We start from the raw sequence: 16,588 nt of genomic DNA on the forward strand, positions 1-16,588 counted from the left end.
TAGATGATTCACATTTATTAGCTCATTTAATCCTTAAGCCCTCCCAATAAGACATTCATTATTATTCCCATTTTATAGATGAGAAACGCATAGGTCATAGAGGAGATAACTAATTAACCAACATTTCACAGTTAAGAAGGGGCTGAGCCAAGATCCACACTGAGGCCATCTGGCTTCAGAGTTTGTGTTCTGCTCTTGGAGAAATCACAGGCTATTTTATTTTCAAAATAAGGACTGAGCCCAGAGAAGTTGTGATTTGCTCAAAATCATAGAGAACCCCAGTGCACTTGGTCCCAAGAAACAAGCCCTGTGCTCTAGGTAGGGGGAACAGGGTGTTCAAGACAGGGGCATTGGAGATGTTTAGGATATGGTCCATTGGTTCCTATCCTTGGCAGCCCTGGGGAGCTTAAATAGCATTTAAAGTGCAATCAGTCTTGAGAAGCTAGACACTGAGCAAAGATTCATCAAGGTCACCCAGGGACATGAACAAGGACATAAGGCAAGCATCTGAGGATAGGGTGAGGTCTCCATGGTAAGGTGAATTGGAAGCAGGGTGATGAGAGAGTTGGTGTTCAGGCTCTGGAGCCAGAGAGAACTATATGTAAATCCCTCTCTCCATCTCTTAGCTGTGCGTCCACAGGAAGGTTCTCTTAGCCTGTCTAAGACTCTATCTATAAAATGGGGATAAAATATTCCCTCCAAGTGGTATGGGAAGCTAAGAGACAATACTAGAAGCCAAACCTGAGACTCTGCCAGCAGATTTTCCTTTCGGGCTCTGTCTTCTAGACATCTTGCATGTACCACTTCCCTTTGGATGGGCAAGCTCTGTCTTTGGGCATATAAACCCCATTAACAACATTGACTCTGGACAGCCTCCTCTGAGACAAGACCCTGGTTTTCAGGGAGGAGAACTTGGCCACCATCACTAAGAGACCAGCCAGAGTTCAGGGTTCTTGGGGTGTTTGGATGGACCCTGGGTGTGGGGAGAGATGGAGAGCTGAGCCCTGCAGCCCATCTAGAGCAAAGGCATGTGCCTTCCCCTCCCTGGTCTGAGAGTTGCTAGGTTCAGAGCACTTTCCCCTGAGACAGACCAGGAGGCAGACATTTCCCATGCCCTGCTCTGCCTGGCCACACCGTTGCACCCAAATAGTGGTACAGTCCCAGCCAAAGTGCCATACAGCACTGGCTGCAATAGTGAGCATTGCTTTTTGAACCTTCCAATTTTATTTTCAGCTCTGTGTTCTTTCCTTTCTATTGTCAGACCCCAGCTTCAGCGCATGCCAACCTTATCCAGAGAACTCTGGCTAATGTTTAATCTAAGGGGATACCAGCATACGTAAAAATATGCAACACTAGACATTTCTAAGATAGCAAAATAGTTACTCCTCTTCATATCCAAAATCACCCAAAATAAAGGAGAAACAGAAACAGGAATGCAGATTCTATCTTCAGCAAAACCAGAACACATTTGTAATCCAAACCACAACTTATAAGGAAAGGCTGCCAAAAAACCGGTCAAGGGCTGCCAAAAGCAGTGAAGATCAAACGAGGTGTGAGTGAACACCTCCAGAAGACACCTGTGGCTGCAGATTGCTGATGAAGATGGCAGAGTCAGCCAGTAGCTGGCACTCCCTGAAGAAGGAAAACGAAGATTCCTAATCAAGACCCATGGGTACAGGGTGTGTGGTCCAGCGATGGGATCTGCCTCTGACACTATAGGTGAAAAAGGAGGATGGGACCAATGGAGAAAATTACTGTCCGCCATCTTCACAGGAAGCAGTGTGCTGTGGGCAGAGTAGCAGAAGGGCCTGAACTGCGGGAAGCCCATGGCTATAGAGCCCTGCTGACTGCGTAGAAGCTAGAACAAATCGTTGCCACAGGCCTGTGAACAGTTACCACGAACCAGGAAGCAATCCTGCTCTCCTAAAACACCTCACGGCACTTCGTCTACACACACCGCCTGCAAAATGCTGACCAGGAAGGTTCACCTCTTCCAAAGAGAAGCAGCACATGACATAGTCAAAGATACTGGAAAAGAAAGAAATGAGGAAAAGAACAGGAAAAAAGACGGCAAACCAAGAAAACTCACCAGAAAAAAGCTGTCACAAAACAGATGAAAACTGTGACCAAATTTGTAAACTAATTTTGTGATCACTTATTTCATAAGGGAGGCAACTAGTACAGGCTTCAAAAAAAAAAAAGATTAAATACATTTTACACAGTTCAAAGGCAACCTCCAGAAGAACTCAAAATAAAACACAAACCTTCCAAATTGTCATAAAAAACACAGCACAAAATAAAACAGACCATACACGGAAAGATTTTGCTTTAAAAAGCGATAGAAGCAAAAACACAAAGACATAAAACTAAGACCAAAACCCTATATATATATCAATGAATGGCCATAGGAAACTCCTAAAAAGAAACGATTTTAAGGTAACAAGACAAAACCCTCAACCATATGCCGCGTTTAAGAGACACTCCCAAAGCAAAGTAATTCAACAATGTTGAAAATAATAGAAAAAGTAAATATATACCAAATAAAAGCAACCTCAAACTAAGCAGGTACTGTAAACTTAATATTAGGCTGCTGCTGCTAAGTCACTTCAGTCGTGTCCAACTCTGTGCAACCCCATCGATGGGAGCCCACCAGGCTCCTGTGTCCCTGGGATTCTCCAGGCAAGAATACTGGAGTGGGTTGCCATTTCCTTCTCCAACTAAAGTTAATTAAGGGCAGATGATTTTAAATGAGGCAAAGAACACTTTATAACAATAAAGAATATAATCCACAATTGAAGACTGACTACATTAAATAACAACACCAAAATTCAAAGCAAAAGCTACAGAAAATACAAGGAAGATCAGATACCCAGTAGAGGCAGATGATTTTAATTCACCTCTTTTAGCTCATGACAGATCAACTGACCAAATTAAGTAAAAATGTAGAAAAACCAAAATTACATACTTAATAAGACAGATTTAATTTATGTATAGTAGCAGTTAGTGGAAGAAGTTTAGTTGTTTTGTGTGACTCTTGTAACCCCCTGGACTGTAGCCCACCAGGCTCCTCTGTTCATGGGATTCTCCAGGCAAGAATATTGGAGTAGGTTGCCATGCCCTCCTACAGCGGATCTTCCCAACCCATGAACTGATCCCATGCTTCCTTCATTTCAGTCTCTTGCATTGCAGGTGGATTCTTTACCTCTGAGCCACCAGGAAAGCCAATTAATGTATACACATTTCTAAAAGAGTTCCCATATATTAGGCCACAAATAAAACCTCTCCCCAAAAGCAGAAATCGTATAGAATCTGATAATACAGAAGCTGACTTTATTTTTCTGGGCTCCAAAATCACTGCAGATGGTGACTGCAGCCATGAAATTAAAAGACGCTTACTCCTTGGAAGGAAGGTTATGACCAACCTAGACAGCATATTAAAAAGCAGAGACATCACCTTGTCAACAAAGGTCCGTCTAGTCAAGGCTATGGTTTTTCCAGTAGTCATGTACGGATGTGAGAGTTGGACTATAAAGAAAGCTGAGCGCCAAAGAATTGATGCTTTTGAACATGTGTTGGAGAAGACTCTTGAGAGTCCCTTGGACTGCAAGGAGATCCAACCAGTCCATCCTAAAGGAGATCAGTCCTGGGTGTTCATTGGAAGGACTGATGTTGAAGCTGAAACTCCAGTACTTTGGCCACTGGATGCGAAGAGCTGACTCATTTGAAAAGACCTTGATGCTGGGAAAGATTGAGGGCAGGAGGAGAAGAGGACGACAGAGGATGAGATGGTTGGATGGCATCACCGACTCAATGGACATGGGTTTGGGTGGACTCCGGGAGTTGGTGATGGACAGGGAGGCCTGGCGTGCTGTGGTTCATGGGGTTGCAAAGAGTCGGACACGACTGAGCGACTGAACTGAACTGAATACAGAAGAAAAGCTAGAAATTAATCACAAAATTATGGATGACAAAATTCTATCTTTGGACATTTTTAAAAACTCTATTTTAAACAACTTGGATCAAAAAGAGCCCTACATAGGAACTGAAGAGTATCTAGAAAATAAAATATAGAAAACATTCCATGTATTAGAATCTGAGGGATCCTATTAAAGTAGAGCTCAGAGGAAATCATGGCTGGTGTACTCATATTAGTGCATGAAGAAGAGTGAAAATATATAAATTAAGCATAATAAAATAGCAAAAGATCTAATAAAAAACCAGGATTTCCCTGGTGGCTCAGTGTTAAAGAATCTGCTGGCCAATGCAGGAGACATGCGTTCAATCCCTGGGTCAGAAAGATGCCTTGCAGGAAATGGCAGCCCACTCCAGTCTTCTTGCCTGGGAAATCCTGTGGGCGAGGTCCCTGGTGGACCACAGTCCACAGGGCTGCAGAATTGGACACAGTTTAGCAACTAAAACAACCAATTGCAAGAACAGAGCCTCTGGTGGTACAGGACTGTAAGCAGCTCCGTGGCCCACACAGGAGATTTCTAAGGGAAATGGCTTTATCCTATGTACACTAGGCCAGCTTTGGAACAGCTGAAGAGACACCTTTACTGGGTTTGAAAGCAGTCACTTTCAGGCCATGGAGGTCTGGCTGCTTTCCTTTCTGGCCGTGAAGCCTCTGCCCCATTAATGGCAGGTGGGGACCTCAAAAGTTGCTCCCACTGGCAATAGTGAGGTGGACACACAGCAACCCCTTTGCTGCTCCCCACAAGACAGGATCAAAGCAGAGTGCTCATGTCCACTAATGGTCATTCACTAAGGAAAGCCAGTGACTGCACAATATAACAAAGGGCAGGGATTCAATCCCTTCCTGTCCACCGGGCCCTGTGTAAGGGCTTAACCTCTCTGAGACGCATCTGAAAAGCACTCTATGGGCTAACCTTGCCTGTCTTTGCAAGGATCAGGGGAGACATCTGTCTGGAATGGCATAGGTACCTGGGAGGCACCGGGTGAATGTTACATGCTTCTTTAAATTGTGCGTGTCCTCTGCCCTAGCCATTTAACCTCCTGAATGCATTCCAAGGGCTTCCCTGGTGGCTCAGCAGTAAAGAATCCACCCGCAGTGCAGGAGATGAGGGCTTGATCCCTGGGTCGGGAAGAGCCCCTGGAGAAGGAAATAATAATCCATACCAGTATTCTTGCCTGCAGAGTCACATGGACAGAGGAGCCTGGTGGACTATAGTCCATGCTGTCTCAAAAGAGTCGGACATGACTAAATTTGAGCGCCAAACTTGAAAAAGCTGGTGTTCCCCCTTGAAGACCCTGCACAGCCAAAAATAAAAAGCAAAAAAAGGAAAAAGGGCATGTGCTAGGATTTAGCTACAGAAGCAAAGGGTAGAGTGGTTCATAGCAACAAAGGACAGAAATCAGTGTAAATGCTCACAAAAGGAAGTTTTTACTTTCTCTCGAGTGCCCAGCTCCACTGGCTGTGGATCCACTCTGCCCATACCTGTCCAGCACCCAAGTGGGTCATTGCCTTTGCAGTCCTCACCCCATACAAGTTCCAGCTCCTGCAGTCTCCTACAACTGTGACTGAACTAACAAATGAATAAAAGAGGGGCTGAGTTACTTGGGCTTATTCCCATGGAAGCTGTCAGAGGCAGAGGTCAGGATTAGCATGACCAGCTAAAGACAGGGCCAAGGCCAGAGCTGGGAGATAGAAAGTTACTAATGCAAAGTCCCAACCTCTAAGCCAGGGTGACACATCAATCTTCATGTCTTTGTCCATGCACAGTTGGGGCCCCAGACCTTCCTTCCTCACCTTCCCAATTCTGCCCGAGAGCCCCACCTCCTCCAGGAAGCCTGCCCTGATCCTCCGGGCCTCTAGGTGCCTGTCCCTCCTAAGTCAGCCAGGACCTTCTGGTCCACTATCTTGTTTTTTTTTTTTTCTCTACCTCAAGGGACATTGCTCTGGGGACAGGAAGCTTCCCCTGGGCTTCTTCATAACCCCCCTCCCCTCCCCAAGCACATATACAAGCACGGTGCTTTGAAGACAGGGTGGAGTACGTGTATGGTGTGAAGAGGAGATTCTGGCCTTCAGCTAGTTCTCGCTTTCTGTTCTCTCTAGAGGATTCAGCAGGAAAAGGTCCAGGGCTGGAGTCAGGAGATGGGAACACGGGGCCTCGTTCCCCACTAACACAGTCACCATCTCTGAGTCTCTGAGCCTGGGTCACATCCAGTCTGCCCCTTGTTAGATACTGCTGTGCTCCCTTCCTGCTTCCAGCCCTCATCTATTCATTCAACAAAGACTTGGTGGATGGCTGTCATGTGACAGGTTCTTTACTGCTGAGAGCTAGGGGCATGCAGTAGTGGCCAAGTCAGGCTCAGCCCCTGCCCCCTCTCTCCAGCCAGAGGGACTGAGGGCTTGTCACATCTCTCCTCTCATCTCCACCACAGCACATGGCACTGGACTAGGCATAGATGAGATACAACAAGGTCTAACTCCCTGGTAGGAGTAACATCAGCTCTCAACCCAGCAAGTGGAGGGCATACTGATCAGTGCCTCCGTCACATTTCCTCAAACCAAACTTAATTTCTTAGGCCATGCTTGAATGGGGATGCTTAATGACATTATCTGGAAGGATCCGCCCCGGGGCTTCAGTGATGGCTGAGCAAGAAAACAAAAACTCAAATTGTCAGCTCCCCTTCCCAGGACCCTGGTGGGTGTTGCAGCCCGAGAGGGAAATGAGACACAAAGCGTGGATGTCGCACTTCGTAAGGAGCCTCAGCTGTTTGCAAAATGTGATACTCAAGTCTTCAGAGGCCCAGGACCCCAAATCCCATTCTCGGAGTCTTGTCTGCTAGACTTAGTCAGGCATGGGGTCTGCCAGGAGACAGGACTGCTGCAGGATTGATGATGACTGGGTGAAATGCCCTCCCCTCAATGTGGCCTCTGGCTTTGGACTTGCTAGGGAAGGGGCTGGGGGTGGATTTCATTCCTTCATTTAACCAGCAGTAACCATGCCTCCCTGGAGATGTGAGGCTTCAGGAAAGTGTAAGACCTGATCACTTCCCGTCCAGGAGAGCTCAGAGGGGTCAGACTCAGTGACAAGTCTGAATAATGACAAGGACTGTAAAAAGAAGTGCATTTTGATACCACTTGAATCCCTATAATAGACTGACTATTGCGTTCAAACATATATGACAGCTCTTGTGAAATGCAAAGCTGATCTAATCATATTCCCTGCTTAAAATCCCCCACAGGCTCTCCAGGGCTTTCAGGAGAAAGTACAAACTCCTAACCCTTTTTATTGTTGTTGTCTAGTTGCTAAGTCGTGTCCGACTCTTTCATAGACTGTAGACCGCCAGGCTCCTCTGTCCGTGGGGTTTCCCAGGCAAGAATGCTGGAGTGGGTTACCATTTCCTTCTCCAGGGGATCCTCCTGATCCAGGGATCAAACTTGCTCTCTCCTGCATTGACAGGCAGATTCTTTACCACTGAGCCACCAGGGAAGCCCCTCCTAACCCTTCCCGCCACAAAAGCCCCACAATGCTTTCTTGGCCCATCTCCCTCTATGAAGTCCCTCACAGCATCTCCACTAAGCTGTGTGAATTTCCCGACAGGCACCACAGGGGCCCACACACTCGTGTCCTGAACCTCTGCCGCCTTTACCCGTTCACTCTCCCTTGCACACCCCTTCCACATATACTCACTGGGTAATTCATTCAACTCGAGTATCAGTGCCTCTGGGGAGCTCGTCATCCTGTACTCTGAGAACCCCTGCACCTGTCTCCATCACAGACTTATCACTGATGTCTCCTCAGCCGCCTCCCTCCCTCTGAGACGGGGGACAACTCAAAAGCAGGGGCTGGGTCTGCCACCAGAGTTCTCGGGACTCTGCAGGGCTCTGGCTCAGAGAGAAAGTGGTGGGTGCGAAAGCATGAGCAAAGAGATAAAAGCAACCTGCTGCCTCGGAAAGAGCCTCCACCGAGGCATGATTGAGAGAGCAGAGCACCGTGAGCTTGGGCGAGTCAATTACTTACATCTTCAGCCCTCAGTTTTCACCTCTGCCTAATGGTGCCAATGGTACCTACTTGGACCTGGTTCGACAGGGATGTTCCTAAGATTTTCTTGGTATAAATATTAAGCAAAGAGACTATTCTATTAAAAGATGCTCCTTGAGAGTGAACCTGCCAATAGTGAATGAGCCAAAGAACCCCCAAGCTTTTATTCACGGGCATCCGTTAGCTTTTCTCTCTGTAGACATGCATGGAGCTCAAGGGACACTTGGCTGGGGCAGGCCCTTTCTTACCAGGAGCTCACAAAGAGAGCCATCTGTCCAGCTCCAGGTGGAACCGTCTCACGCCCGTCCTCCGGGAGCATGAATCAATGAGGCTTCCCTGCGCCTCTCCTTCTTGTGGGGTTTCCATGGGAATCCTCCCACGCATGACAGAGCCAGGAGCCCCCAAGGCGGAAGCTCAGGCTGTCAGTCAGCAAGGAGTGCAGGGGATGGGATGAAGAAGGTTTGCTAGGCAGTGACCAAGCCAGCTTGCTCTGCAAGGTCATTTGAAAGAGACACACCTCTAAGGCAGCGAGGCCAGAGGCCCTACATCCAGGTGCATTCCTGGCAGAGTCTGGTTCCTGCTCCAGCTGCCCCTGTGCCCCAAGCATGCGTGGACGGCTCTGTGGGACAGCTGGCCTCTGTGAGGCTGCAGCAGACCTACCTAGGAGAAAGCGGCTGGGGGTAGGTGAGGCGTAACAGGACCCTCAAGGAAAAACTTCAAGAAAGAAAACACAGTGACCTTCATGTCTAGCCTGTCATTTATCTCCCTACCCGAACTTTGCTCGCTTGGTATAACTGGTTGTCTGAAATCTCAATGCCTGAATGAAAATGGAAACTGCATGCCTCCGGCTTGGTCTAGGAGATCATAATAGGAACCTGCTGGAATTTCTGAAGGTCCTTCTGTTAAGCTTCAGGTGTCTCTGGGAGCATTTTTGAGATACTTGGGTGGGGTGGGGGCGCAACTAGAGAGGAAGAGGGGATGGAAGGAAATGGGGAGAAAGAGAGACCCAGAGAGAGAGGAGAGACAGGGAGCCCTAGGCAGCAGGGAGCCACTATGGCCCCAGGAAGCCATGTGATGTGGCATCTCACAAAATATGGCTGTCGGGCGAGACGTTTCTGTGGACAAAGCCACAGACTGGTTTCTGGAGAAGGCAGAGCTCCAGGCTCACCCATCAGTGACTTTTCACATCCCTGAAAGCCGGGTGGAGGACTTGGGAGCTGCTCTGGGCCCCTCCTTCTGCACACACCAGCACATGGAGGTGCAGAGCTCCGGCAGTTTCCTGCAGCTTTCTGCTCCAGGGTGCACCTGGCCTGCCTCATAAATGGGGCTCCCCCACTGCTGCCTCTTCAGTTCTGCTGCTCCCTCTCTGCGTGCCCCCTCTCTCGTGATTGGCATTCCCAGCCCTCTGCGTATTCTCTCAAACTGGGTCTCCAGCCTTGCTCTCTTTCCTCAGCACCAGAACCACCTACTCGGAAGCCTCTGGCCATCCCAGATCACCCCAGACTAGCTGCTCCTTTAAACAACGCTGTAAAGCCAGGAGGCCTCTTTCCCCGTGGACACGCCCACCCATCCTAGATAGCAGACACAGCGGCTTAGGGGGCCGCAGGCACCTCAGAATCTACACGCCCAGGGCTGAAAGCAGCCTCTTGCTTCTCTGGCAAACCCGGTTCCTCTCTGCTCGTCCTCTTTTCTGCCGTGGATCTCCCTGTCTCTCGGTCTCCCTCAGTGCCTTTGGCTCTCCTTTAGTTCAGATCTTGCCTGGATTACTACAAGGGTCTCCCGGTGGTGCCCCAAGCCAACATCCATGCTGCCACAGGGTAAATCTGACCGAGGCACCCACTCATCTTTTGTTCAGCTCTCCAGGTGGCTTCACCAGGAAGAAGCTGTACCCCTTTCCTTGATACATAAGGATCCCTAAGACCTGTCCTTGCTTATTTCTCCCATAGCAGTCAGTCTCCCAGCACGGCCCCCGTCAGAGCAGTCACAGTAGACTCCTCTCACAAACCCTATCCTGCCCATCCTTTCTCCTGGGAGCCTTCTCACCTTCCCTGGCCTGACTGATATTCATTCTCCTCATACTTCCAAGTGGGGCTGGGCACCCTCTGTGGCATTCCTCCATTGCCCTGTGGCCTCATCCTGCATCCCCAGCTGTCTTCTGTACCATGGGCTCTGTTTCTTGCTGGCGAGGCCAGCGCCCCGCCCCCGACCCAGCCTCTGCCTCCTACCAGCACCTGCTACCACTGGCTACATTGGGCTGCAGAAGACACTTCCACTACACACCTCTTGTACAGTTTGCCTTTTTAACAACAAACAACATTGTTCTCTCATGATTAAAGTACACATTTTAAATGGGAATTAACTCAATATGTATAGCAAAAAAAATCACACACAGTCCACACCGCCCTGGAAAGTTCTTCCGAGGAAGGTTCACGACACCTGATTTGGGCTTTGATCCTCTTTCCCAAAGGACTCAACAGAGATGACTTTTTCCTACAGCTTCAGAACAGGTACCCCCTGTGAGCCTTATTTACGGACCATATTTTATTCAAAATATTTTATTTAAAATGTGTTGCTGGGGACTTCCCTGGTGGTCCAGTGGTTAAGATTTTGAGCTCCTAATGCAGGGTACCGGGGTTCAGTCCCTGGTCAGGGAACTAAGATTCCACATGCTGCAACTAAGACCTGGTGTCAAATAAATAAATAAATATTTAAAAAATAAAGGACTTCCCTGGTGGGGCAGTGGATAGGAATCCGCCTGCCCACGCAGAGGACACAGGTTCGAGCTCTGGTTGGGGAAGATTCCACATGGCAGGGAGCAACTAAGCCTGCGCACCACAGCTACTGAAGCCAGCGCATCCAGAACTTGTGCTTTGCAATAAGAGATGCCACTCCAATGAGAAGCCCACGTACCACACCAAGAGTGGCCCCCACTCACTGCAACTAGAGAAAGCCCGTGCAAAGCAACAAAGACCCAGGGCAGCCAAAAATAAATAAAAACTTAAAAAAAAATCAAATGTGTTGCTATTTTATTTTTTATTGTTGATCTTTCTTGCCAAGTGTGTATGGCTATGTTCACATCAGTTGTGTGTATGCACTCATATACTTAGTTTTTAAAAATGACTCTGAGGCAGAGACGTCTGGTAACTTTGCTTCAGGTACCTCCACACCCCCTGATTTTCTGCACCCTGTGGCCTGTTCTAGCTGCGAGGTTGCCTGAGACCCTTCTTTCCTATACCAACAAAGAAAGGGCCCTTGAAGACCCTGGATATGTAACCATGTCAGGCATCATTCTCTCGGGGAGAATCAAGTAGCCCCTGTAGGGTGAAGGGAACTAGGTCTTTTCCCAAAGAGGAGGGGAACTCAGCACTGGCCCAGGTCTTGGCATCCAGTCCCATCACTTCATGGGAAATAGACGGGGAAACAGTGGAACAGAGGCTGCAGATGGACAGGCCTCCCTGTCCATCACCAACTCCCAGAGTTCACTCAGACTCACATCCATCGAGTCAGTGATGCCATCCAGCCATCTCATCCTCTGTCGTCCCCTTCTCCTCCTGCCCCCAATCCCTCCCAGCATCAGAGTCTTTTCCAATGAGTCAACTCTTTGCATGAGGTGGCCAAAGTACTGGAGTTTCAGCTTCAGCATCATTCCCTCCAAAGAAATCCCAGGGCTGATCTCCTTCAGGATGGACTGGTTGGATCTCCTTGCAGTCCAAGGGACTCTCAAGAGTCTTCTCCAACACCACAGTTCAAAAGCATCAATTCTTCAGCGCTCAGCCTTCTTCATAGTCCAACTCTCACATCCATACATGACCACAGGAAAAACCATAGCCTTCACTAGACGGACCTTTGTTGGCAAAGTAATGTCTCTGCTTTTGAATATGCTGTCTAGGTTGGTCATAGCTTTTATTCCAAGGAGTAAGCGTCTTTTAATTTCATGGCTGCAGTCACCATCTGCAGTGGTTTTGGAGCCCCCCAAAATAAAGTCTGACACTGTTTCCACTGTTTCCCCATCTATCTGCCATGAAGTGATGGGACCGGATGCCATGATCTTTGTTTTCTGAATGTTGAGCTTTAAGCCAACTTTTTCACTCTCCACTTTCACTTTCATCAAGAGGCTTTTTAGTTCCTCTTCACTTCTGCCATAAGGGTGGTGTCATCTGCATATCTGAGGTTATTGATATTTCTCCCAGCAATCTGGATTTCAGCTTGTGCTTCTTCCAGCCCAGTGTTTCTCATGATGTACTCTGCATAGAAGTTAAATAAGCAGGGTGACAACATACAGCCTTGACGTACTCCTTTTCCTATTTGGAACCAGTCTGTTGTTCCATGTCCAGTTCTAACTGTTGCTTCCTGACCTGCATACAGATTTCTCAGGAGGCAGGTGAGGTGGTCTAGTATTCCCATCTCTTTCAGAATTTTCCACAGTTTATTGTGATCCACACAGTCAAAGGCTTTGGCATAGTCAATAAAACAGAAATAGATGTTTTTCTGGAACTCTCTTGCTTTTTCCATGATCCAGAGGATATTGGCAATTTGATTTCTGGTTCCTCTGCCTTTTCTAAAACCAGCTTTAACATCAGGAAGTTCACGGTTCACGTATTGCTGAAGCCTGGCTTGGAGAATTTTGAGCATTACTTTACTAGCATATGAGATGAATGTAATTGTGCGGTAGTTTGAGCATTCTTTGGCATTGCCTTTCTTTGGGATTGGAATGAAAACTGACCTTTTCCAGTCCTGTGGCCACTGCTGAGTTTTCCAAATTTGCTGGCATATTGAGTACAGCACTTTCACAGCATCATCTTTCAGGATTTGCAATAGTTCAACTAGAATTCCATCACCTCCACTAGCTTTGTTCGTAGTGATGCTTTCTAAGGCCCACTTGACTTCACATTCCAGGATGTCTGGCTCTAGGTGAGTGATCACACCATTGTGATTATCTGGGTCGTGAAGATCTTTGGAGGCACCTTAATCTTACTCCTGGGCAGCCTCAAGGAGATTATAAGACTAGGAGGGATTTGATCTAACTTATATTTTTAACAGATGTTTCTGATAAATGATTATTATTTGCTAATGTGATATGTGAAAATTGTCTTGTAGTTTGAACTTAAATTTTTCTTATTCAAGAAAAATGAGGTAGAGCAACTTGTCATATGCTTGATATTTCAGTTTTACTTTGTGCATGTGAACCGTGAATGGTCTTTTTCTTGTTGACTTGAGGACATTTTTACACATTAAAGAGATGAGCCCTTTGTGACAGGAGTGACAATTCTCCCAGTTTGTCATGTCTTTTCACTGTTTTTGATGATGTCCCTGTAGAGTTTCTTCTCATATAACTGAGTTTACCAGTCTTTTAAGCAAAATAGAAATACAGCCTGGAGAGATATTTGAGTAGAATGGTCAACAAGCAGAATTTTGTATGTTATTTGCCCAAGGTGGCTTAAATTCCTTTTACTGGTACTTTTAAAGGAAGTTTGTAAAATGGAGTCTATCAGAGGGTTATGTATCTCAGGAGGACAGTGTCTTGTGTCAAACATGTTTGTATCAAGCTACCAACACCGTGTCTTTCTACAAACTCCTTTAATCAGCAGCACTTTTGGAAAAATGGAGTTGTGGAGGATGAAGAAGGATCCCCCATCAGTCTCAGTGACAGAGACTGCAGAACTGGGTTGGAGGAGAGGGGCATCAAGGGGGAAAGAGAGGGAGAGGCGGGAGAGATGTGTTGCACGGGCGCTTCTTCCTTAGGTGCAATGACCGCCTGGAGGGGGAGGGGCGGGCAGCTTCTGTATTCTCCTTTTAATAGCGTTTCCCCCAAGCTCAGGCACGTCTTCCTGATTTATGTTCATCGATTGCAGGAGGACGGAAGGTGGATGGAGGATGGAGGCTCTGATTCCTAGAGAGGAGAGAACTCCAACCCCTAAACTCCCCCAGGAGGAGTCTGGGGCAGACGAGGAAACTGAGCTCGGAAAGATTAGAGTACTTATCCAAGGTCACACTGCGGACTGATGGTGGAGGCGGAATTCGAACTCAATCAAGCTTATTCCAGAGAGCTCTCCATCTCCTAGCGCTACGGCCCACAAGTGCCCTCCTCTCTCTGCCAGTCCGCAACAGCCCATGCTCCTCCATCCCGGAGGCGGGAGCGGCCACTTCCCCCTACCCCTCTCTCCCCTCAAGCCCTCTTCTCCCTCCAGGGAGAGGTCCTGGGCTCTGCGTCCCCTCCTGGTACCGAGCCCGTGGCGCGTCTTGCCCTACCAGGGCGGACACATTTGCCGCGCTCCAGGCTCTGGCCTCCTCCCTTCTTCCCAGACCTCACCCCCCTCCCCTGCCCGTGACTCACTCTGCACGCGACCCCCTCCCTTCCAAAGCATCGCCAAGTTTTTCTCCAAGCAAGGCCAGCAGCTGGCCCCAAGCAGCGCTCGGACCGGGCGACCAGCCTCACTATCCAGCGTCAAGAGTAAACAGTGACAACAGCCCCCATTTCACCAGTACCCACTGCGTGCCAGGCGCTTGACTTCCATCGCTCTGAACTGCCCCCGCCCCCCAACCCGGACGAACAGACTCCTGGAAATTACTGTCCCCAATACATCGACGAAAGAACTGCTGCAGCTCCGGAAAGTTAGATGACACGCTTGGGCTCACACAGCTAATAATAATGCTGGCTAACGTTTGATCGAGTGGTTCTTATGTGTCAGGAACAGGTCTACGTACATTACGAGAACCACCCCACAGATGCTATTAAGAGCCCTATTAAAAGGGTACCATTATCACCCCCATTCTACGGATGAAGAAATCAAGGTTTGGCGCCTTGTCCAAGGTCACTCATTCAGTGAATGACAGATCATGGACCTAAACCCAGGCAGGGTGACTCGGCCGGGGGCGGAGGGGTTAGTTTTTTGTGCTGTCTCCATTACGCAGAAAAGCAGCGGGCTTCGAACCTATGGCACCAGGGGCCGGCCCCAAACGCCCAAAGGCAAACTAACCAGCTCGGATTGCCACAGTCCGCAGAGAGGAATTCCCGGGGATCTGGACCGGACCCACGCCAGGAGCGCGGACTGTGGCCAGTGCCGGCCCGCACGAGGTCCGCGCGGCCAGACCTCGGCTCCCGCGCGCCTCTCATCAGAAGATGGAGAATACTCACCATAAAAGAGAGGGCAAGCGCCTGCCCTGGAGGAATTGCCAGCGCTGGCAGGTCCTGGACTCCCGAGGAGAGACGTCTGCGGGCGCTGCCACCAGCTCAGGGGCGCCCGAGCGACCCCGAAGATGCCGGCTTGTTCCCCGGGGCCAGGGGCGCGTCCTCACGGTTCGAGCCCCGCAGCAGCGCCCCCTCTGCCCAGCAGGGTGGCCCGGAGTTGGAGCGTTCTTGGGGAAGTTGGCGCTCCAGCGCGGCGAGAGGGCGCAGGAGGTCGAGTGGGAGAGGGGAAGCGTCTTTTCTGCGCGGATCCCGGGGGCGCGCCAAGGCCTGCGCTCCAGCGGTTCCTAAGCTCCGCGCTGGACCTGGAGGGCGGCGAGTCCCGAGCTCAAGGCGCACGGGCCGCGCCTCTGCCGCCCGCCCCTGGCGCGCCAGGAGTCTTCCCCCTCGCCCTGGGCGCACGCATTGGTGTTCGAAACTGGGGCCCGGGTCCGGGCTACCGTGCGCTCATCGCCCTCACCAAGGGGCTGGGCGTCTTTGTGCGCGGGGCGCGCCGGCCGCCGCGGCCAGCTCTGGATGCTGCAGCCGCCGCCGCCTCCCCCTCCTCCTCCGCCGCCGCCCGCTCCCAGCCTTCCCGGCCGGCCCAGAGGCTGCAGCTGAAAGCCGATCCGGCTGAGCTCATCCCTGAAGGCCACTAATCCAATAGCCGCGGAAGGCGCGGCCGCCGGGAACGCCCCTTCCCCCACCATCCCGCGCCCCGGCCCGTCCCAGCTCGGGCCGCTGCCGGCGCCGCCACCTTTCCGAGGCCACCAGCTGGCGGGAGAGGGAAGTGGAGCCCGCGGCCGCCTGCCGAGTCGGCGCGGTCGCCATTCACCCGCCCGCTAGCCCGCGCACTCCCTCACTCACGCACTCATTCATGCGCACCCCCCCACCCCCATTCATTCAAGCGCGCAGGGAGCGCAAGGGTGGGTGCCCCTGAGCCGGAGGAGACAAACACAGTCGTTCGGCAGCTTTGCTGTCTTTATCCAACTTGTGTGGGAAATAGCAGCCGGGGAAGGATCTTGGTTTAATGACCTCTTCCTCAGGAGCGTGTCTACACTTTATTTTTTAAAGATCAGATTCCAGCTCATCTTCTAAAGTCCAATTTCACACCTCTCTTGCTTCTCGGAGCCTTATCCCGACCACTCGAGGAGCAAAGAGGTGTCTCTACGCTGCCTGCTGCCAGGACTGGAGGTGGGCCGCCGGATTGCCCGCCAGCCTGGAGCGGAGGAAGAGGGCGTGGCCAGAGCGGAGGCCAGGAGGGTGCTTGTAGCATCTGTGCTCTCTCTGGAAAATTGACAGTTACTGGTCTGGGTGCCTTTTGTGCTCTCAGAGGTGAGCTTAGTTCATTCCACAATGATCTGGTCTGACCTCAGCCCTCTCTTATGCCGGATACCAAACGGCCTAGGGGCAA

The 16,588-nt window shown here is 49.9% G+C and overlaps 1 protein-coding gene across 1 annotated transcript in view; it reads right to left on the bottom strand.

The window, feature by feature from the left end:
* Window positions 1-15,749, bottom strand: part of SPSB4 (splA/ryanodine receptor domain and SOCS box containing 4) — an 86,409-nt gene extending 70,660 nt beyond the window's left edge. Inside the window, exon 1 of the mRNA XM_070385008.1 lies at window positions 15,145-15,749. The gene's annotated coding sequence lies outside the window, so the exon portion shown is untranslated. The remainder of the gene's footprint in view (window positions 1-15,144) is intronic.
* Window positions 15,750-16,588: the final 839 nt, after the last annotated feature.

This window comes from Bos mutus, chromosome 1, assembly GCF_027580195.1.
Source record: "Bos mutus isolate GX-2022 chromosome 1, NWIPB_WYAK_1.1, whole genome shotgun sequence".
In the NCBI taxonomy this organism is placed as follows: Eukaryota; Metazoa; Chordata; class Mammalia; order Artiodactyla; family Bovidae; genus Bos; species Bos mutus.